At 43.4% G+C, this 22,401-nt stretch overlaps 1 protein-coding gene across 2 annotated transcripts in view; it reads right to left on the bottom strand.

Annotated features, from left to right (window-relative positions):
• Window positions 1–955: 955 nt before the first annotated feature.
• Oma1 (OMA1 zinc metallopeptidase) overlaps window positions 956–22,401 on the bottom strand; it is a 143,503-nt gene continuing 122,057 nt past the window's right edge. The window contains exons 9-11 of one of the 2 annotated variants that reach the window (XR_010066356.1): window positions 3,823–3,955; window positions 2,886–2,924; window positions 956–2,344 (exon numbers count right to left, since the gene is read on the bottom strand). The gene's annotated coding sequence lies outside the window, so the exon portion shown is untranslated. Of the gene's footprint in view, window positions 2,925–3,822; window positions 3,956–22,401 lie in introns of both variants that reach the window. The other variant, XR_010066355.1, reaches the window with a different exon arrangement.

Here is a 22,401-nt window from a genome sequence, read left to right as displayed (position 1 = left end):
AGGGGTGGTGAGACCTTTAGGGTGGAGAGACTGCTGGGAGAGCCTCAGATATTGGGAGCAGGCTCTCGAAGGTGAGTGTGAAAGCCTGCTTTTGCAATTCATCATAAACTACTCTTTCCTACACAAAGGCTCCGTGCTGGTAGTGCTAGTAAGCTTAACACAAGCTAAAGCCGTCCGGGATGAGGGAACCGCAGTTGAGGGATCGCTTCCCCAGATTGGCCTGCAGACATTTCTGTGAGGCATTTTTATAGTGGCTGATTGATGTAAGAGGTTCCAGCCCACTATGGGTGGTGACATCCCTAGGCAGGTGGGCCTAGACTGTACAAGGAAAGTAGCTGAGCATGCCAGAAGTAACAAGCAAATAAGCTGTGTGTTCCTCTGTGACTTCTGCTTCAAAATCCAGTCCTAGGTAGACTATAACCTGAGACCCAACTAAACTCTCTCCTCCCTGAGTTGCTTTTGCTCCCTGTTTTATCACAGCAACAAAGAAACGAAAGAGAAAAGGCCCCAACACCACTGCTTTGTCCCACAGTGTGACAGATGAGGGCACTCATATTTAATGGGCAAGAGAAGGAAGAGCAAATCCTGCCATCCTGTTCTGTAAATAAACTATGAATGAGAGTCTCTTCCCATCTCTCACAGTGACAGTGTGGCACCGTGAGGCTTTTGCTTTGATCCTAGATGCTGGCAACTGGCGACTGGCTGGCAGAGCACTATGGAAAAAGGAGGCCTGGTCCCAGAGGAGCCTTTCAGGCCGGCAGCCAGGGGACGGGTGCACCACTCTTGATACAAACCAGTATTTTTCAGAGTAGGAAACTGACAAGCACAGAGAATTCGAAGGCCCTGTGCTGGAAAGCAATCCTTCCAGTCACATTTCTTTCCATTCTCCTGCAAATCAGCTCCTTTCTCTGGCCTCTGCTCTTTTGGCCCTCAGGGGCCACCATACAGCATATGAGACCAGGATGAACTCTGAGTCTAATAGTGCTGAAAATCTCAACACCTCTGAGACAAAAGAGAGCAGCTTCTTTTGAGAGTCACCCACCTGTAATTGGCGCCGCAAGATCTCATCTTCCTTACTTTCTGATAAAGCAGAGAGGCCACTGAAGTCACTGGAAGGCAGTCCTTCTTAACAAAGACATCAGCCAGCCCTGGGCGGTTCCAGCCGCTTTCAAAGCCACTGCCCTGAGCCAGTTTTAATGATCACGGAGGAACTTCTGAGGGAACCATAAGAGAAGAACCGGATAATTGCACTAGAAATACACGCCACCATGACACTGGCCCTGGGCCCAAGAGCTTTGGGAGAAACACATTCAAGGTCAACTTTTCTGACACCCTGATTCCTCCAATTCTGCTCCAGGATAATTATAAAAGAAAGACAGAGATATCACTGCCCCCACCACCATCACTCCAACCTCTGCCCCCACCCTGATGAAGCTAACAGCAAAGAATGATTCCTAGTGGCCAAGTGTAATGAATGATATGACAGCTTTTCCAGTAGGAAGCTGGACCATACTCGACAGGCTGTGTGACCTTAAACAAGTTGCTTAGCCTCTCTGGAACCATTGTTCTTCAGGAATTAGAAAAGAATATAAAATAGTACTACCTGAGGGGCATGTAGAAAGCTTGTTGGCAGTGCCCAACACAGGGAGGGTGTGCTCATGTCACTGCCAGGAGCAGAGAAATAGATGTGATGTTTCCCTTGCTATTACAGTGTGTATTTCTTGTCTCTGAATGTGCTTTCCTGCTTGTCAGACAAATAATGAATATTCAAGAGCTCGTCCTGACTTCGTCTCCCTGTCTTCTCCTCTTCCTGATGAATAAACTTGGTACGTTTATTTACCTTCTCCAGGCCTTCAGGATGTCTGTGCTTGATCTTCCTATTGTTCAGCACCCAGTTCTTCATGGAATAGATCATCATTCAGGTCTCAACCCAATCCAGTCGACAATTCCGCACAAACAACACTCCTGTTCACAGTCTAAAGATGGCCTCTAGCCCAAAGCCAATGCCACACTACTCCATCGAAGGTGTGATTACGCCATATGTGTCTGTATATGGATGTTATGTATACATATTCATACATATGGATGTGGTAGTTTGAATATACTTGCCCATGGGAAGTAGGACTATTAGGAGGTGTGGCCTTATTAAAGGAGGTGTAACCTTCCTAGAGGAAATGTGTCACCGTACAGAGGGGCTTTGAAGGCTCCCCTGCTCAGGCTCTATGGAATGGGAGCTTCCTCCTGACTGCCGGTGGAAGAGAGCCTCTTCCTGCTTGCCTTAGGATCCAGAGGTAGAACTCTCAGCTCCTCCAGCACCAAGTCAGCCTGCAGGTTGCCATGGTTCCTGCCATGATGATAATAACCAAACTTCTGAAACTGTAAGCCAGTCCCAATTAAATGTTGCCTTTCTAAGAGTTCTCTTGGTCAAGATTTCCCTTCATAGCTAAAACCCTAAGACAATGGATATGTGTGTGTCTGTATGTATACATATATACCCACATATACACACATACACACATACATATACATCCTCTCTTCTCGACAAGCTGGTTTGTGTTTCTCGGGACTGCAGAATTCTTGCGGAATATTTACCAAGTGAGTGTGTAAGAAAGTAGGAAGTTGTTTAGCCAGAAAAGAGAAACCACCATCGACACTGTACTGAGAGGCAGGGGTAGAGAGCAAGAGACAGAAAAGCAAGGCAATCAAACTGGGATATTGGAGCTTTGGGGCTCTGGAAAATAAAAAGAATGGGTACCTGGGAAGGAGGAAAGGTGGTTTCAGGGACTGACACTATTGGTGTGTCAAAACACGTAAGTATACACATACATTGATGTGTGTTAGGTATGATTTTAAGTAAATATAAAATAATGTCAACTTTTGCTGACCTGTGGAGATCTTGTCTGCTGGACCTGGGATCTGAGGACCTGAAAAAATGGGGAAGACTATAGTCTGATACTGAAGACAGCCTTACTTCAGCTTCAGTGTCGGTTACACAAGAATACAACAAAGAAAGCTGTGATCTGAAGAAGGTTATTTGAGTTCAGGAAAAAAAAAATCAGAAATACACGCAAATAAACACCAGTAAGCACATTCTAAGTATTAACAGAGAAATCCTTTCCCAGAATTTTCTCAGGACAGACCAGTTTAAGCACAGTTGCCTGGCATATATTATAGATTGTATCTGATCGCTTCTCAGCCCTTTGGCTAAGATCAAGTGTAGATTGTATCTAGGAAGGCATGAAAGCAAGGCAGAGAACCATATCCCGGTTCAGGGTCCACTGACCAGATTGGGTTCTGTAGCTACACTCTGACATCCATCGTAAATATGTGTTACAAAATGAATATAAATGTTTGTCACAGGAGACAAGGAATCACATCTAAGAATAATCCAGGGAGCAAAATGCACCTCTGCCTTTTTTTCATGGTTCCTCCAAGTCATTGTTCACCCCTGGTCATTCTTTTGATCGAGTTCCAACAAATGTAATTCCTTTACGCCCTACCAGACACCCTTGGTGTCTCTTGCCCCTCCTCTCCTACACTGACCTCCCTCCTCCTCCGCAAGTGGGGCTTTCCACCCCATTATTCTGTGTCTCACTTCACATCACCTGTGCCCTGCCCTGCTACTTGCCTCCCACTCTGTCCACCCCCCAGCTACAATCTCTTATTACTTCCCCGGTTTCTGTGGCTTCTCCATGTTGAATCCCCACATCTATGTATTTGAAATTAGGAACTGCGGATGAAAGAGAAAATGGGGCAATCGTCTTCCCTCCGTCTGTGTTACTTCACCCACTCAATACAATCTTTTGTAGTCTGCCCATTTACCTGTAAACTTCGTGACTCCAACTTTCTTTGCAGCTATTCCATTGTGTAGATGTGTACCACATTTTCATTGCCCATTCATCTATAGAAGGACATTTAGGTTGTTTCCAGTTCCTGGAACATGGCTAGCCAAGTTCTGTGGATATTGAATGTTTGGGACATATAGAAAGAATAAACAGTTAGGTCATAGGGTAAATTTAATTTTAGATTTTTAAGGATGCTTCACACTGACTTCTACAGTGGTTAAACAAATTTTAAATCCCACCAACATTGAATGGGAGTTCCTCTTTCTCGACAATCTCACCTGCATTTGTTGTCAGTTGTCTTGTAGATCTTAGTCATTCCGACTGTGATGAGGTGAAATCTTAAAGCATTTCTCTAATTGCTAAAGAAGATGAATACTTTCGAGGCTTTTTTTTTTTAGTGGAATATTTTTTATTTACATTTCAAATGTTATCCCATTTCCTGGTTTCCTGTCCATAAACCCACTATCCCATGCCATCCCCCTTCTTCTATGAGGGTGTTCCCCCTTCCCAAACACCCACCCCTTCCAGACTTCCCGCCATAACATTCCCCTACACTGGGGGATCCAGCCTTGGCAGGACCAAGGGCTTCTCCCATTGGTGCCCAACAAGGCCATCCTCTGCTACATATGCATCTGGAGCCATGGGTCTGTCCATTTGTACTCTTAGGGTAGTGATTTAGTCCTGGGAGCTCTGGTTGGTTGGTATTGTTGTACTTATGGGGTTGCAAGCCCCTTCAGCTCCTTCAATCCTTTCTCTAACTCCTTCAATGGGGACCCCGTTCTCAGTTCAATGATTGACTGCTAGTATACGCCTCTGTATTAATCATGCCCTGGCAGAGCCTCTCAGAAGACAATTATATCAGGCTCCTGTCAGCATGCACTTCTTGGACTTCTTGACTTCATCAATACTGTTTGGTGTTGGTGGACTATATATATACACATATATATATATATACATATATAGTATATATATACTATATATGTATATATGTGTGTGTATACACACACACACACACACACACACACACACACACATACAGACTGGATCCCCAGGTGGGGCACAATCTGAATGGCCATTCCTTCATGCTCTGCTCCAAACTTTGTCTTCAGATTTCCTCCTACGACTATTTTCCCCCTTCTAAGAAGGACTGAAGCATCCCCATTTTAATGGTCCTTCCTTTTGAACTTCATGTGGTCTGTGGATTTTATCTTGGGTAAGCTGAGCTTTTGGGATAATATCTGCATATCAGTAAATATGTACCATGTGTGTTCTTTTGTGATTGGGTTACCACACTCAGGATAATATTTTCAAGTTCCATCAATTTGCCTAAGAATTTCATGAAGTCATTGTTTTTACTAGCTGAGTAGTATTCCATTGTGTAAATGTACCACATTTTCTGTATTCATTCCTCTGTTGAAGGACATCTGGGTTCTTTTCAGCTTCTGGCTATTATAAATAAGGCTGCTATGAACATAGTGAAGCATGTATCCTTGTATATGTTAAGGCATCTTTTGGGTATATGCCCAAGAGAGGTATAGCTGGATCCTCAGGTAGTTCAATGTCCAATTTTCTGAGGAACCTCCAGACTGATTTCCAGAGTGGCTGTACCAGTCTGCAATCCCACAAACATTGGAGGAGTGTTCCTCTTTCTCCACATCCTCGCCAGCATATGTTGTCACCTGAGTTTTTGATCTTAGCCATTCTGACTGGTGTGAGGTGGAATCTCAGGGATATTTTGATTTGCATTTCCCTGATGACTAAGGATGCTGAACATTTATTCAGGTGCTTCTCAGCCATTCGATAATCCTCAGTTGAGAATTCTTTGTTTAACTCTGAAACCCATTTTTAATAGGGTTATTTAACTCTCTGGAGTCTAACTTCTTGAGTTCTTTATATTTATTGAATATTAGCCCTCTATCAGATGTAGGATTGGTAAAGATTTTTTCCCAATCTGATGTCTGCCGTTTTGTCCTAACGACAGTATCCTTTGCCTTACAGAAGCTTTGCAATTTTATGAGATCCCATTTTTCAATTCTTGATCTTGGAGCATAAGCCATTGGTGTTTTGTTCAGGAAATTTTCCCCAATGCTCATGTGTTCGAGGCTCTTCCCCACTTTTTCTTCTATTAGTTTGAGTGTATCTAGTTTGATGTGGAGGTCCTTGATCCACTTGGACTTAAGCTTTGTACAGGGTAATAAGAATGGGTCAATTTGCATTCTTCTACATGCTGACCTCCAATTGAACCAGCACCATTTGTTGAAAATGCTATCTTTTTTCCACTGGATGGTTTTAGCTTCTTTGTCAAAGATCTAGTGCCCATAGGTGTGTGGGTTCATTTCTGGGTCTTCAATTCTGTGCCATTGATCTACCTGCCTGTCTCTGTACCAATACCATCCAGTTTTTATCACTATTGCTCTGTAATACAGGTGGAGGTCAGGGAAGGTGATTTTCCCAAAAGTTCTTTTATTGTTGAGGATAGTTTTTACTCTCCTGAATATTTTGTTATTCCAAATAAATTTGCAAATTGCTCTTTCTAATACAATGAAGAATTGAGTTGGAATTTTGATGGGGATTGAATTGAATCTATAGATTGCTTTTGGCAAAATGGCCATTTTTAATATATTAATCCTGCCAATCCATGAGCATGGGAGATCTCTATATCCTCTGAGATCTTCAATTTCTTTCTTCAGAGACTTGAAGTTCTTGTCATACAGATCTTTCACTTGCTTGGTTAGAGTCACACTGAGGTATTTTATATCATTTGGGATTACTGTGAAGGGTGTCATTTCCCTAATTTCTTTCTCAGCCTGTTTATCCTTTCTGTAGAGAAAGGCTCCTAATTTGTTTGAGTTAATTTTATACCCAGTCACTTTGCTGAAGTTATTTATCAGGCTTAGTAGTTCTCTGGTGAACCTTTTGAAATCACATAGGGACACTATCATATCATCTGCAAATAGTGATATTTTGACTACTTCCTTTCCAATTCGTATTCCTTTGACATCCTTTTGTTGTCTGATTGCTCTGGCTAGGATTTCGAGTACTATATTGAATAAGTAGGGAGAGAGTGGGCAGCCTTCTCTAGTCCCTGATTTTAGAGGGATTGCTTCAAGTTTCTCTCCATTTAGTTTGATGTTGGCTACTGGTTTGCTGTATATTGCTTTTATTATGTTTAGGTGTGGGCCTTGAGTTCCTGATCATTCCAAGACTTTTAACATGAAGGGGTGTTGAATTCGGTCAAATGCTTTCTCAGCATCTGAGATGATCTTTTTTTTTCCTTTTGCGTTTGTTTATATAGTGGATTTTGTTGATGGATTTACATATATTGAACCACCCCTGCATCCCTGAGATGAAGCCTACTTGGTCATGATAGATGATCGTTTTGATGTGTCCTTGGATTGGGTTTTCGAGAAATTTATTGAGTATTTTTGTGTCAATATTCATAAGGGAAATTGGTCTAAAAGTCTCCTTCTGTGATGGGTCTTCATGTGGTTTAGGCATAACCTTAATTGTGGCTTCACAGAAGGAATTGGGTAGTGTTTCTATTTTGTGGAATAGTTTGGACAGTGTTGGTGTTAGCTCTTCTATGAAGGTCTGATAGAATTCTGCACTGAACCCATCTGGTCCTGGGCTTTTTCCTTTTTTCTTTTTCTTTTCTTTTTTTCAGTTGGGAGACTTTTAATAACTGCTTCTATTTCTTTAGGAGTTATGTGACTGTTTAGATGGTTTATCTGATCCTGATTTAACTTCGGTGCCTGGTATCTGTCTAGAAAATTGTCCATTTCATCCAGATTTTCCAGTTTTGTTGAATACAGACTTTTACAGTAGGATTTGATGATTTTTTTGAATGTGCTCAGATTCTGTTATTATGTCTTTCCTTTAATTTATGATTTTATTAATTTGGATATTCTTTCTGTGCCCTCTGGTTATTCTGGCTAAGGGTTTATCTATCTTGTTGATTTTCTCAAAGAACAGGCTCCTGGTTTTGTTGATTCTTTGTATAGTCCTTTTTGTTTCTACTTGGTTGATTTCAATCCTGAGTTTGATTATTTCCTGCCATCTACTCCTCTTGGGTGTATTTGCTTCTTTTTGTTCTAGAGCTTTTAGGTGTGCTGTCAAGCTGCTAGTGTATGCTCTCTCCAGTTTCCTTTTGGGGGTACTCAGAGATATGAGTTTTCCTCTTAGCACTGAAAATCATGTCCCCTAAGTTTGGATATGTTGTGCCTTCATTTTCATTAAATTCTAAAAAGTCTTTAATTTCTTTCTTTATTTCTTCCTTGACCAAGTTATCATTGAGTAGAGCGCTGTTCAACTCCCATGTGTATGTAGGCTTTCTGTCATTTTTGTTGTTATTGAAGACAAGCCTTAGACCATGGTGATCTGATAGGATGCATGAGATTATTTCAATCTTGCATCTGTTGAGGCCTGTTTTATGACTGATTATATGGTCAGTTTTGGAGAAGGCACCATGAGGTGCTGAGAAGAAGGTATATTCTTTTCTTTTAGGGTGAAATGTTCTATGATACCTGTTAAATCCATTTGGTTCATAATTTCTGTTAGTTTCTCTGTGTCTCTGTTTAATTTCTGTTTCCATGATCTGTCCATTGATGAGAGTGGGGTGTTGAAATCTCCTACTATTATTGTGTGAGGTGCAATGTGTGTTTTGAGCGTTAGTAAGGTTTCTTTTACATATGTAGGTGCCCTTGAATTTGGGGCATAGATATTTAGGATTGAGAGTTCATCTTGGTGGATTTTTCCTTTGTTGAATGAAGTGTCCTTCCTTATCTTTTTGATGACTTTTGGTTGAAAGTCAACTTTACTCGATATTAGAATGGCTACTCCAGCTTGTTTCTTGGAACCATTTGCTTGGAAATTTGTTTTCCAGTCTTTTAATCTTTTGTAAAAAAAGGTAGTGCCTATCTTTGTCACTAAGGTGCGTTTCCTGTATGCAGCAAAATGCTGGGTTCTCTTTACATATCCAGTCTGTTAGTCTATGTCTTTTTATTGGGGATTGAGTCCATTGAAGTTAAGAGGTATTAAGGAATAGTGATTGTTGCTTCCTGTTACTGTTGTTAGAGGTGGAATTATGTTTGTGTGGCTCTCTTCTTTTGGGTTTATTACAAGAAGATTACTTTCTTGCTTTTTCTAGGGTGTGGTTTCCCTCCTTTTGTTGGAGTTTTCCATCTATTATCCTTGTTTTGGTTTGTTTTCTTTTTTCGTTGTTCATAATATATTCTGGATATCAATCCAGATGTGTGACTAGCAAAGCCTCTCTTCCATTCTGTGACTTTCTTCTGCACTTGATTGATTCGTTAGCCCACAGAGCCTTTTAGTTTTATGAGCCCCCAGTTGCTGTATGTATGTTGGCCTTAATTTCTTAGCTAATAGAGTTCTGTTCAGAAAGTCCTTTCATACATCTATATCTTGTAGGAGGACACTGCCTATGCTTGCTTCCAACAGTTTTAGTGTTTCAGGTTTCCAGTTGAGGCCTTTGATCCACTTAGATTTCATTTTTGTGCAGGGTGATAGATATAGGTCTAAGTCCACATGTGGACATCCTGTTTTCCCAGCACCATTAACCATTTGCTAAAGATTCTATCTTTTCTTCAGTGCTTACTTTTTGCCTCTTGGTCAATATCGGATTGCTGTTGTAACAAGTATTCATGTTTAGCTCCTCTATTTTATTCCTCTGATCTACATGTCTGTTTCTGGGCCAGCACGACATATATACATATATATATATATATATATATATATATATATATATATGTGTGTATATATATGTCGGTGTGTGTATACATATATATCAGTAATTATATATCATTTATGTTAAAGAAGTTAAGCTACTTGGGCTGACAATGCTTCCCACAAAACCCTAACCCCAGTCAGTCAAGGTGGCTCAAATGACTCCCCAAACAATATATGTTATCAATGTAGCCCTTGGTTGGCTTTCAGAGATTGAGAATGAGCCCTTACTGCTGAAGACATCACACACTTAGGACACAGGACTCTTCAAGGTGGATCTGACCTGAAAGCCTCTTTCCTGTAGCCTAGCTTCCATAGTTCCAGAAAATACTATACAACTTATCAGTGGATGGAAACAACTAAATAATCCTACCCAGCTGTAACACCTATGAACAATTACCAGCATGGCATAATGGTACAGTAGGTGACACTCACATATTGGTGGCAACCAACAGCTATTTAATTTGACTTAAGTGCCACTCATAAGGAGAGAAATCATGCCTGGTACTGGAAACCTAGCCAACTTCATGGAGCTTCATCAACCTTAGAAAAGAATCTAATTCTGCCAATTTGCTGGACCAACATAACTCTTTACTATGTTCTAAATCTCATCCATATACCCACAGCTAAGTGTAGCTACCACTACTTATCAAAGAAGTCTCTCTTGACATAAATGGAGATCATCCCAAAAAAATGACAACTGGACACAGTGCAGAGATCAACAGACCACGGGGAGCCTGTCCTTAACAGATAGATCTGTATCACAGCTCCTATATCTATGGCTCAGGAAACATTGGGGAAGAGGAGGTGGGAAGACTGTAAGGGCCATAGTAACAGGAAATGGCTGCACAAACAAAACTGGAACATTGGCAATAGCAATAGAAATGTTAACATGCCAGCGGAGGGTTTTTGAGGGGTCTCACCAACTACAAGCAACTGATGACTACTAGGAGAAAGAGAATTGGCCTCTCCCAAGGATGAATCCTCTTACTGGTTGTCCAATACAGAGTAGTCAGCCTTCAAAACATACATACATGTAAACAAAAACAGTCTCAGCAGATTTTAACATGTGTCTGTATATATACATACATATGCATATATGAATACACATCAAATACATGTCATATATCTATACATGTAACAATAATAAAGTAAAAGATGCTATCTATTTGTGTGAAGACATGGGAAGGTCCTGCGTAAAGGTAGCTGGGAGACCTGAAGTGAGTAAAAGTGGCAGGCCACCACCTACCCAGCCTCTGCTAGGTCACCTTTCTTAAAACTCCACCACCTCTCAGCTCCATGACAGTAGGGCTAAACTTGCAGAACACGAGCCTTTAGATACTCTCCCCATGTCATGACCAGGACAGCAAGCATCTGCCTTCCTCAACTGAAACTGAAAACGATGGCATCTGTTAATGTTTGACCATTTAAGGTGGAATGCTCTCTAGGCATTCTTGCTACAGTCTTACAACATTCCTGAGCTGTGTTGTATGAGAATCCCCTCTGTTCAGATGACAAAGCAAAATGAACCTCCAAGAGATGAAGGCTATCACACAAGGCCCTCGGAATAAGTACTAAAAAAGTACAAGAATCCTTAGAAAATGAATGTGTTACCATGATCATTCCACTCTGCCATCCCCTCCCACATGACATAAGGACCGGTTTTCCCTTACACAGGAAGAGCTTTACAGCCATTTAGGAAGCAGAATGCTATCTGCAGAGTCTGCAGACCCTCTGTTTCCTGTGGGCACATAGAAGCCTGACAGTTGTTGGTGTGGGAAAACACCATGGTTTCTGTGAGGTGTAATATAGTAAGCTGACGGCTGTGCCGTTTCTAAAGTGTGAGGTTCTAGCATTCTGTTCCTGGTTATCCTTAGGATCCTCTTTCTCCCCAGACCTCATTTCACTCATGCAAGGTCATATGACCAGAAAGGTTCCCTCCAACCCTCTCTCCAGATGTTCCCAGCTTTAAAGGATAGCCCTAAAGATAGCACGGAAGACTAGGCTAGAATATAGCAACCCTCAAGGGAGGTTCCTGCCCAGTCAGTGGACTTGGGAGCTGGGGACCATTTTCTTCTAGTGATGTCTCCAACTGGCTACAAACAAACCTACCGCAAAAGTAAAAGACCAGGATTGGGGATAAGTCTTCTGGAACTGTGGCCATAGCCACTTGGGAACTTTCCCTAAGGAACAACTACATACCGTCCAAAACACACACACACACACACACACACACACACACACACACACACACACACACACACAAACTTTATTTTCTTAGAATTCCAGTAATGCTCCAATGACTTTGAATTCCCAGAATTCCTTTATGCCAGAGCAAGAGGGTTTTTCTTCTCTTAGCCACTGCCTTCATCAGCATGCTGGTCAGTGGGCACCCTTGGCTGAGGAAGGAATTGCAAAGAAGCCACACAGCTTTATGAAACTCTATATAAACTACTTAAGGACGCTTTCTGCACTGAGGGCAACTTTTGATTTTTGATAAATCACCTCCCATCTTTTTCTAGTCTGTTAAGTTCTGGGGTAGAATCCCTGGCTCCCTAATAGGGTCTTTTCCTTTGCCTCCCTCTTCACAGCACTTGCACAGAGAATTCAGGAAAGTGGGGAGGAGAGGAAGCTGAACCAATGAATCTACTGCCTAAAGCAATAGTACACACACACACACACACACACACACACACACACACACACACACACTGGGCTTAATATCTTCAAAACCCACAGACACCTGTCATACTCAGAGAGAGGATGAGTGGGTTCTGTGAAGCTATCAGGAGACCCTTTTGAGGAAACTGAGACTCCTAGCAGAGTTGGAGGCAGACACACTCTAGAGACATGGAGTCTGAGGTGCCTTCCCACACACCTCAGTGCTTGCAGGGTTGCTATGACCTCATTTGTAGTCCTAAGTTAGAAGTAACTCAAGGTTGGGTAAAATGGACTACTCACACTGATGTCCAAGGGTTAAACTGCAATTGTGATGTTATGATGGGGGCCAAGTTTTGTCTTCTTCCCATTCCCAAGGCCACTAGTAGTCTAAAGTGGCAAATCGCTATAACCCACTTTATGCGACATTACACACCCAAAGCTACTCCCCTGTGGATGACCATGACTAGACCTAAAGGGGGAAACATCAATCTCAGTAGGAAACTTGGACCCAAGACAATCAAACTAAATGCTCTAAGCTCTGTTGGCATGGACAACCCTTGGCACTGTGCATGAGTAACTCCTGTGATTCGGGTCTTACCATCTTTCGGATTCATCTTTCTTTCACTTCCTTTCTTTGTCTAAGAACAAATGCTTATGAGATAGACATGATATTAACGAGGGGATACAATCCTGAACATCACAAAAGCACACGATCATAGTTTGAAGGTTCTGAAATCAGACTGCCTGAGATTGAGTCCCAGCATTAGCACTTCAGCAAAAGCTCACCCCTTTTTGACTGAATTTCCTACCTGAAAACCTGGGATAAGAACATTGCAAGGTGGCTCACTGTAAGCTCTGATATCTGGGAGCTAGAGACAGGGATAAGCAAGCAGGGGCCTGCAGCATAGAATGCTTCCGGGAACATCTTTCTGTTTGAGGTGGTGACTGAGGAAGGCTGCTCAGAGGCAATGGTCTCTACTGAGGTATCAAAGCCACACAGTTCAATTCCTGTGGGGGAAATGAAGCAGCAGACACTCTGCTGAGACCAAAGAAAGGTGTAGAATGTTCCAAAATTGTAAGACTTTTGTGCAGGTAGGTGAGAGAGGACAAGGGAACCACCTGAGCTAACCACTTCCTTTACAGAGAGCCACATTGTGGGAAAGCCTTTCTGTCCGAGGCATAGTGTTGGACAATTTGCCCCTAACGTCTTGCGAATATACTTCTTGATTCTGTCTAGTGACAGGAATCATCGCTTTGCACACCCAGACCATTTCTCTAAGGCTGTTACTCATCATGGGTGCCAGGGACACAGTGTTCTTAAGACCCATTTGAACCATCTTTTCACACCACCTAAACTAAATTCTTGTCAGGCAACCATTTCACATGACCAGGTAGCTCATCCAGTCCTGGCCATCCCATGCGCTCCCTGCCTGGCCCACAGATGCCCACAGAATCCAGGGAGCCCTGCAGAGTTCCCCCTTTCAGTTTCCAATTGGCATCTCTGGGCACCTCACTACTCCTGAGCTGGAAAGACGTGAGTTTGGACTGGAGGATGTCTCTCCTGACCCACAAAGGATCCTTCTTAAGACACATGCCAAGGAGAGAACAGTGGGGCCGCAGGATGTAAGAGACAGAGGCAATGTAGACCCTTGGACAGACACTTTGGAGTGGCTGCCTTTGTGGACTGCTAGGTTGGGTGGCAGGTTTCATAAACTGCTCATCCAGATCACCTACCTGTCCTTTTGTTCTTCCTCCAAGTACTTTGAATTGGACCTTTGTCACTTTAATTAAAAAACATTTGTGTCAAATTCCTATTCTGACCCTTTGTCCCCATTAGCAGTTAGAAAATGTTCAGGGATGATCTGTATAACAAGGTGGGTGAGTTTCTTTTCTCATTGCTGTGACCAAACACTTAAGTAAATCAATTTAAGGAAGGGATTCTTTTGGTTCATGCTTAAGAAAGGATATAGTTCATCACAGCAGTGATGGCATGGGTAGCCTAAGAAAGGTAGCTGGTCACAGTCTCACTGTCCACATCATCAGAAAAGGGAAAGGAGGGAAAGGGGCACTGCTATAAACCTCAAGGCCTGCTCCCTAGGCCTTGTGGAATGAGCCTTGTATTGTTTTGGAGATAAAGGGACTTGTTTGTTTATTTGTTTGGTTGTGTGTGTGTGTGTGTGTGTGTGTGTGTGTGTGTGTGTGTGTGTGTGTGTGTAGACATGATCTCACTGTATAGTCCAGGCTATTCTGGAACTCACCAAATAACCCACTGGCCCCAAGCTCATGGCTATCCTCCTGCCTCAGCCTCTCGATTACTGGCATCACAGAAGTGAGCCACCACACCCAGCTCCTTAGTTTTCTTTTCTGTATCTGGGGCCTACAGTGATGACTGGCATAGAGTGAGCATGCTGAAGTAATGAAGGAAATATATTCACAGGACCCCAAAGACAACACTTTTTCCAGAAGGTCTTTCCAGAAACTCTTACAGAGTCTACAAACTATGAAAACCACGCCACCAACTAAGCAAGTGTCCAGACATAAGAATCTGTGGGAGACTTTCCCATCCAAACCTATACACCTATTTCATGCAGAAGCAAAGTCCCTGAACATTCAGCACAGCAGACTCAGGCTTGCAACAGCCAAGTGGTGGGTACCCCAGCCTGCCTTGCATGTTGTGATCCTACTTGACACCTAAGAGGAAACCCCTTACATGCAGGCAATCTGGAATCCCCCTCCCCCTGCTGTATGCACAGCAGTATCCATGGCAGGGAGGTCACTCAATAAATGGCTGTGGAAGAAAAATGAGGAAGCATGAAAAGAGGCCCAGAGAGCAGTGGACAACAGTCAACCACCACGTCTCACATTTCTCTCAAGGGTTTCCTTGCTGAAAGCCACTGTCACCCCTAATCACAGCTCTATACTTTTCTTTACTCTCTCTGGGCAATGACAATAATATTTACTAAGGTCAAACATGAATGGAATAAAAAATAAATGTTACATTGTTTGTAAAATGAAAGCAGACCTCTTTACATAAGGGACCAGTCCTGGATTTGGGAGGTCAGAGAGATGAAGAGTAATAATCTCATGGCAGGCTGGGGGTCTCTCAAGGGGCCTCGGTTAACTAGGTCATGAGGTGAGAGTGGGGAGACAGACAGGCAAGTCTGAGAACACTCCCTGATTCTATGTGGCTTAGCACATTTCTGTTACCATGTCAGTGGGTGTCCATGAAGTGAGGTGTTAATTCACCTTGTGATGAGCAGGAAGGATAGAGGAGATAGGAAGGCGCCAGGTCAATATACCAATACACCAATGTGTACCCAGGTACGTGTTCTTTTCAGAACACACCTCTGCAGCCAATTTTCTCCAATCAGACCCCACCCACCACCTCCTGATAGTCTATTCACCCTTCGAATCTATCAATGGATTAGGTCCTTGGTTAGGTTAGAGTCGCTGTGATCTAACTGCCTTTGACAGTTACTGATTCACTATGAGAAGTGTTTCATTAAGCTCCTAGGCAATTAAGTTGACAAGATTAACCATCACAGGTCATCAAGATGGGCCAGCGGGTAAGGGCTCACTCCCCCAAGCTGACAGTCTGAGTTTGATTCGTGGATCCCACAAGCTATAGAGAACTGACTCCTGCAAGTTTTCCCTCTGACTCTGGTGCACACATGAGCACCTGAAGAGAAAGAGGAGGGGAGAGAAAGAGAAAGAGTAAAGAAACGTAAGAATAACCATTACACTAGCTAATTAGCATATACTCCCTTATTCTTTCAAATCTCTATCGGCCTCTTCCTAAACCAAAGAAACAGAGAGACTTTAGGTAACGTGCCTGAGCTTTACAGCTACTTAATGCTAAGGTCTATGATTTAAAGCTGATGGCAAGCTTCTCGGCCCTGTCTTACCCACTGTGCCACACTTCTCCGAATCCCCCTATGTCACTTGACAAGGGGGGCAACGAGAGGCTGTATCTGCTCCTGGCCACAATAATAGTCCTGGGTGCTGGGGGCTGTGCCGAGCAGGAATGCCACGTTGCTAATGGAAGAAAATGCAATTATGGGGCATAATTACAGTGTGTCGCATTCTGCAATTACACTGATGGTATTTAATATAGAGCATATTCGGAAGCTAAATGGAATGGGAACACCCCCAAACAGAACCACCAGGCTGCTAAGAACCTGTTCCCTCCACCCTGCAGAGTCACAGGCCTTCTGCTTAATGGGAAACATCTTGTCCCCTCTGAGCTGATCCCTAGATGCTCAGAGTCATCGTCCTGCCCCCAGCCTCCAGTCCCACGGCTACCCTCACCCCGTCAGCTCTTTCCCAGTCACAGCTGCCTCTGTACTGCACTGCTCTTACAGGCTTCCCACTGCTCTTACCACTTCTGGAGATACCCTCTGGACCACAGTCCTCACTGCATTGCAAGAGTTAATAAGTCACTCCATTGCTGAGTCCCTACACTGCCATTCAGCCTAGGGCCCTGGACTCACTGGCCCTGGCTGGCCTCCCATCTCCCCTATGTGGGTCAAGCCATTCAGAATCTCTTACTCCTGCCAGTTTTGTGCATGCTCTCCTCTAACGCATTCCTCGAAGCCTTCGCCTGACTCAAAGTCACCGAAACTCCTCACATTCTCAGACCATGCAAGACATTACCACAACACACTTTTTCTCTGTACCATTGTAGAGAGTCTACTTTGGGGTGATGGTCCTGTTTCTCCTTGGGGAGGTAGGCTTGGTTTGTATTGGTTTGCAGGTTTGGGTTATTGTTTATATTTGTTTTGATTTTGATTTTGGGGTGTGTGTGTGTATATGTGTGTGCACATGTGTGTCTGTCTGTCTGTCTGTCTGTCTGTGTAGACATGATCTTACTGTATAGTCCAGCCTGTCCTGGAACTCACCAAGTAACCCTGACTGTCCCCAAACTCATAGCTATCCTCCTGTCTCAGCCTCTCAATTCCTGGCATCACGGGAGTGAGCCTCCACGCCCAGCTCCTTTGTTTCCACTTCTGTGCCTGATGCTTACCGTGATACCTGGCATAGAGTGAGTGTGCTGAAGGAATGAAGGAAATATATTCAAATCATATGCAAGCAGCAATATTTGATTTCCGTGACTCTGCATTAGAGAAATCAGAGAACAGCAGCCAGTCACAGACAAGGAGTCCTTTTAGGCCTTCTTTGAATTTTTAAAAATTATTTTTTTAAAAAGATCAGAGGCACACTCACTCAAAGTCATAAAAATATATGACAAAAAGAGAAAAAGGAATAAAAGATATTTTTTCTATTTGAGGCTTACTGTCATAATAAACTACTGAGCTAGTCATACCCAAATAGGTAAGCTAAGGAAGAGTCACTTAAAACATTGAAAATGTTGGGGCTGGAGAGATGGCTCAGTGGTTAAGAGTGCATTACTGCTCATTACTTCCTTTTTCTTGGGTTGAGTGAAAGGAAAGTCCATCTTTACTTAGGTGCAAGCTCTACTGGGCATTTGCACTTACCAACCACCCCGGGGACAACATGGGTATGCTAGAGAGGAACAAGACAAACATGGCAGGCAGAAGTCACTTCTGCACCTCAGAAATTTATTTACTTATTTAGAATGCAAAATTAGACCCTTGCACTGTGAAACACCCCAGAGGCTAAAAGCTTTGAGAACTTCCAGAGCAGTGGAGTGGCTCTTCCTCACACCTGACCATTCACGTCTTCAGCAATAGTTCCTGAATACCAACTGCTGTTAGGCGTGGGAACACAGCAGCGAACAAAGCAGAGTAAAGCAGATCGCTGCCCTCATGCAGGCTTGACTTCAGAAACCTGGGCTAGAAGAGCCGCCATCATGAGCAGTTCCCCACCCTGTCATCTCAGAACAGAATAAGAGCACAGAAGCAATCAGATGCAACCCCACCATCTTGTTTCACAAACAGGCAAATGAGCTTAGAGAAGACTGCATTGCGACCCAGGTGAGACTGCATCCACCTCTCAGATTCGCTGGCAGTAATGACCCAAAGTCATCCCTATTTGTAAGTGCCTCAGTAGGATCTGACCTAGCACTGCTAGTCACAGACCTAGGTTAAACTCAGAACCCACCCCTTTCTTGGCTCTACCCCCTTGAAGAAGCCTACTTAAGCTCTGGATCTGCGTGTCCTCACCTATGGAATGGGCACTGCATCAGCCCCTCTTCTGGTTGCTCTCGTAAAGACAACTTGTAGAAGGGAGAGTTTACTCAGGGCTTGAAGTTTGAAGGTGCAGCCCATCGTGGCAGAAAACAAGATGGCAGGAATTTGAAGCACATGGCATCTGTAGTCAGGAAGAAGAGAACCAAGAATGTTTATGCTTAGTTCCCTTACTCCTTTCTAACACTCCAGGACCCAACCCAGGGAATGATCCCATTCTCCTTTAGAATGGGACTTTCCACCTCAATTAACCTAATCAAATCCTTCAGAAGCTTGCCTGGGGGCTAACTTAATCTAAATAATCCCCTACGTGTGCCCAGGGCTTGTCTTCTAGATGATTCCATAGCCTATCAAGTTGCCAGTTGACACTATAATCACAAGCATCATAATGGTGATCACGGCATTACTGATGGTCACAACCCTTCCCTTCCCCACTGAGTGGGCTCCCAGGAGATGTGGGATTTTGCAAGTGAGGCTGACTATGACAGACCAGCTGTAGGTAGCAATGAGCACTTGGTTAGTGCAAATGGGGACAGAATTCCACTGAAGGCAATTTTAGCTAAGTGGAATTTATGTTTAAAAATGAACCCTAAGTTGGAAAACTCCCAAGTGTTTACAATATGGGTTTGAGAGTCTACTTTTTTTTGGCTGCCTGTTTTATAAAATGTCAATGCAGAAAGTATTTCTGATGGAACTACGGCATCCCAATTGGAATGCAACAGTGTGAAATATACACAGGGTCTTGCAGATAGGGTAAGAGTATGTGAGGAATCTCATGTGCCAGTTTTCGTTTTAGGTCACATGTTGAAATAATCTTTTGGAGATATTTGCTTATAAACAAAGTGTAAAATAATTCTCACTTCTATTCACACATTTTTGACTCCTCTGTTGACTTGATTTGCTGGACAAGCCCACTTGTAAGACCATAGAGTTCCTCCCTTATCTTTCTGCCTTCTTGCCCTTACTAAGGGGACATACACACACACACACACACACACACACACACACACACACACACACACACACCTGCTCTGGTAGGGTTCTTTCTGGTTCTTTAGTTACAAATAGGAAAAAAGGAAGAGGAGTCAGTTCCAATATTCTTAACCAGGTGATAAATTTGAGAATACAAGGGAAGCTGTGTAGAAAGCTTGGGAAACAATCTGGTTGTGGAATGAGGAACAGGATTCTAAGTCACACCTTCCCTTGGATGAATGGCCTCTATGGAGTTGTAGTCTAGTTGCCCAGCTTGTTTCACTGGCTAGCCTATGCCTGAGAGGGATTTTAGGGGAGGGGAACATGGTTGCCAGATCCATAAAGGAGGCTAGTTTCCAGTGCGTGGATGCCAGCCCTTAGGAAAGGACCAACCAGGATGCTAGTACTGAAGGAAAAAGCTTGGGCAGGCTAGCCACTCAGAACAATGGTCTTGGTGCTGCCAGTGCATAGCTATATAACAAGGAATGCAGCAGAGTGTGAGCCTGACCCTAGATTTGACTGGGTGCTCTGAAAGAAATTATTCTGCCTTGGTGGGCTCCAGTTCCCTCGATCAGAAAACAGCAGCAGGGTGTTAGTCTGTCAGTTCCCTCTCCTCACTCCTGTTCTCATCCTCCCGGTGGCTGGCTCACCTAGTAATGCAAAGTGCTGGCTGGGTTCAGCTGCAGCCATTCCTCCTGCCTGTCCCCTGCTACCTGCTTTAGCTCCTCAGATTTTTCCAGCCCTCCTCTGGAATCTTCCTGCCTCCTTGCTCTCCTGTGCACTTTAGTAGCTTTGCTGTAGAAATTGTAAAAAGAAAAAAGAAAGAAAAATCAAAAGCTGGAATATGCAGAGAGCTTGTGAGTCTAATGGCTCAGGAATAGCTAATTCAGCAAAACGTACATGTCAGGAAGGGAACTTAACTTCCTGCATGATGGCTCCTGTTAGAAGAAAAAAGAGAAGATGGTTTTACAAGTTCTCATCATATTAGCCCCAATTATACTTCCTGGTAAACAACATCTTCCTGTGTGTGCAAATGTATTCTCAATACACACACTAGTGACATGAAGGATCCCAAGATTCCTTCTAGAAATTAGTCCAGTTGTGCATTCCACAAGAGCACACATTCTCTCACATATCCTGCCCAAAAAGAGAGACTTGAAGGGCCATCAGGGAGACTACCTGAGTGTTCTGATGAGTGATAGCCCCAAACAGCACATCAGAGACCAAAGTCAGCCTCTACTTGAATCCTTTTCCCCATTAGGCTTCTTCTTGGCCCTTCCACTACCCTTGTGACCATTCCCTCTATTTAAAGATGTCCCTGAAGTGACTTTAGTTCCTGAGCCCTGGCCAACACCAGAGTTGAATTCTTTCACTATTAAGGAAGGACAGAGGTTGGTAAGCCAATTGAAGTTCAGGGACTTGTTACTGTTGCTAAGGAGTTTCTCAGTGGCCCTGCCCATCCTCACTGTCAGGCTCCTCCCTCCACTACAACATTCTCTCTACCTCCATTCATTTACTCAAAACCAAAATCAAGAACCAGCCTCACCAGCAATATTAAAAACTGAAATCTCTGGTGCTAAGTTGCTCCTAACCCAGCTCCACTCATTCTCTACTCCCCATTGGCCCCTCTGTTCTTTAACCCATCTTTCTAGAGACAGATGGCAAGCACATCTTGGAGCAGTATATTTGTATAGTCTTCAGATTGCCTGAGGCAGGACAAGTGTTCACAGAAAACCCTCAGTATAGGCTTTACATTTCACAGGTCTGTCTGTCCATTTTTAGAGTGCCCTGCCTTGCACCCTTTTGTAACCTATCCTATGAATCAAATCCTGGCTTTTCTGTTTATGAGCTAGGGAATAATTAATGAATGTCTCTAACACACTCTCTGTATTGCAAATCAGGACACCAATAACTCCCTCCACAGGAAGCAGGTTCTTATTTTCGTCTCCTGTCCTTGGACCCTGGCCTCATTGCAAGCTTGTGTCTACCCTTACATCACTCGTTCCTGTTTCCATGGTGCAAACAACCTCTTTTTTCTGTGGTGAAACAATGAACTCCCCACTCAGGTTTACCCCCAGGTACACCAAGTTCCAGTGGCCTGTGTTTGCACAAATGTAGGGCTGGAAGGCCAGCAAATAAAAACAAAGGCACATTCCCGTCCTCCTAAAGGAAGCCATCTTAGGTACCAACCACTGTTCTCCCTTGACACTGAAATAAATCACCCTCCACTGGTCCCTGCTTCATGCTTAACTCATGAAAGAAAACAAGAAACCACTTTCTTTCGAGGACTACAAACCAAGACACCCACTGAGAGGCTAACTCTTACCTTCAGATCATCGAACCCTGGGCTATATCTAACAAGTCCACAGACAGACCAGTCATCCAGATTCCAAAGACACTGACATATTTCTCTGCACAATTTGCAAGCAAAGCAATAATGCTCTAATTATGTGTCTATTATTGCCATCATCATAATGTACCCACGTAGATGGTGGCAGCTAGACTGGGTTAATATATTCATTAGGAACAGGCACAAGCAACATGACATTAATACTGCTAATAATACCTAATTGAGCTTAATTACAATGTGATGCCTAATATATTGTGATGAATTTATTCTCAAAGTATTTACATATTTGTAGTTGAGTAATTAGCATTCCTCCCATAAATAACTCCTTAAAAGTCCACTCCAGCTTGGAATCGGGAGAAGAGCTGTTCACACCCTCCTGCTTACACTGTCCTGACCAGGAAGAAGCTCTTAATTGTTGCAAAAATACATATGTCACGTCTCCCTTGAAGGCAGAGTGACAGGTCCCACTGGGGAAGGCATTTCTAGGCAAGGTGGCAGAACGAGAGAGATTCATTCCACTCCACTTCAAGATGGACTGAGACGAAAAAAATGTCATCCTGGTGTTTTGTTGTGCTTGGCAGACACTCGTGGTCTGCCCATGTGATGGAAGAGGGATACATACACACTGCAGGAGGGTGACCTGGCTAGAAGGAGGGTATATAGA

The sequence above is a fragment of the Rattus norvegicus genome, chromosome 5 (genome assembly GCF_036323735.1).
Source record: "Rattus norvegicus strain BN/NHsdMcwi chromosome 5, GRCr8, whole genome shotgun sequence".
Lineage (NCBI taxonomy): Eukaryota > Metazoa > Chordata > Mammalia > Rodentia > Muridae > Rattus > Rattus norvegicus.
The sequence above is the reverse complement of the archived record's forward strand: the minus strand, read 5'-3'. Positions and strand labels throughout refer to the sequence as shown.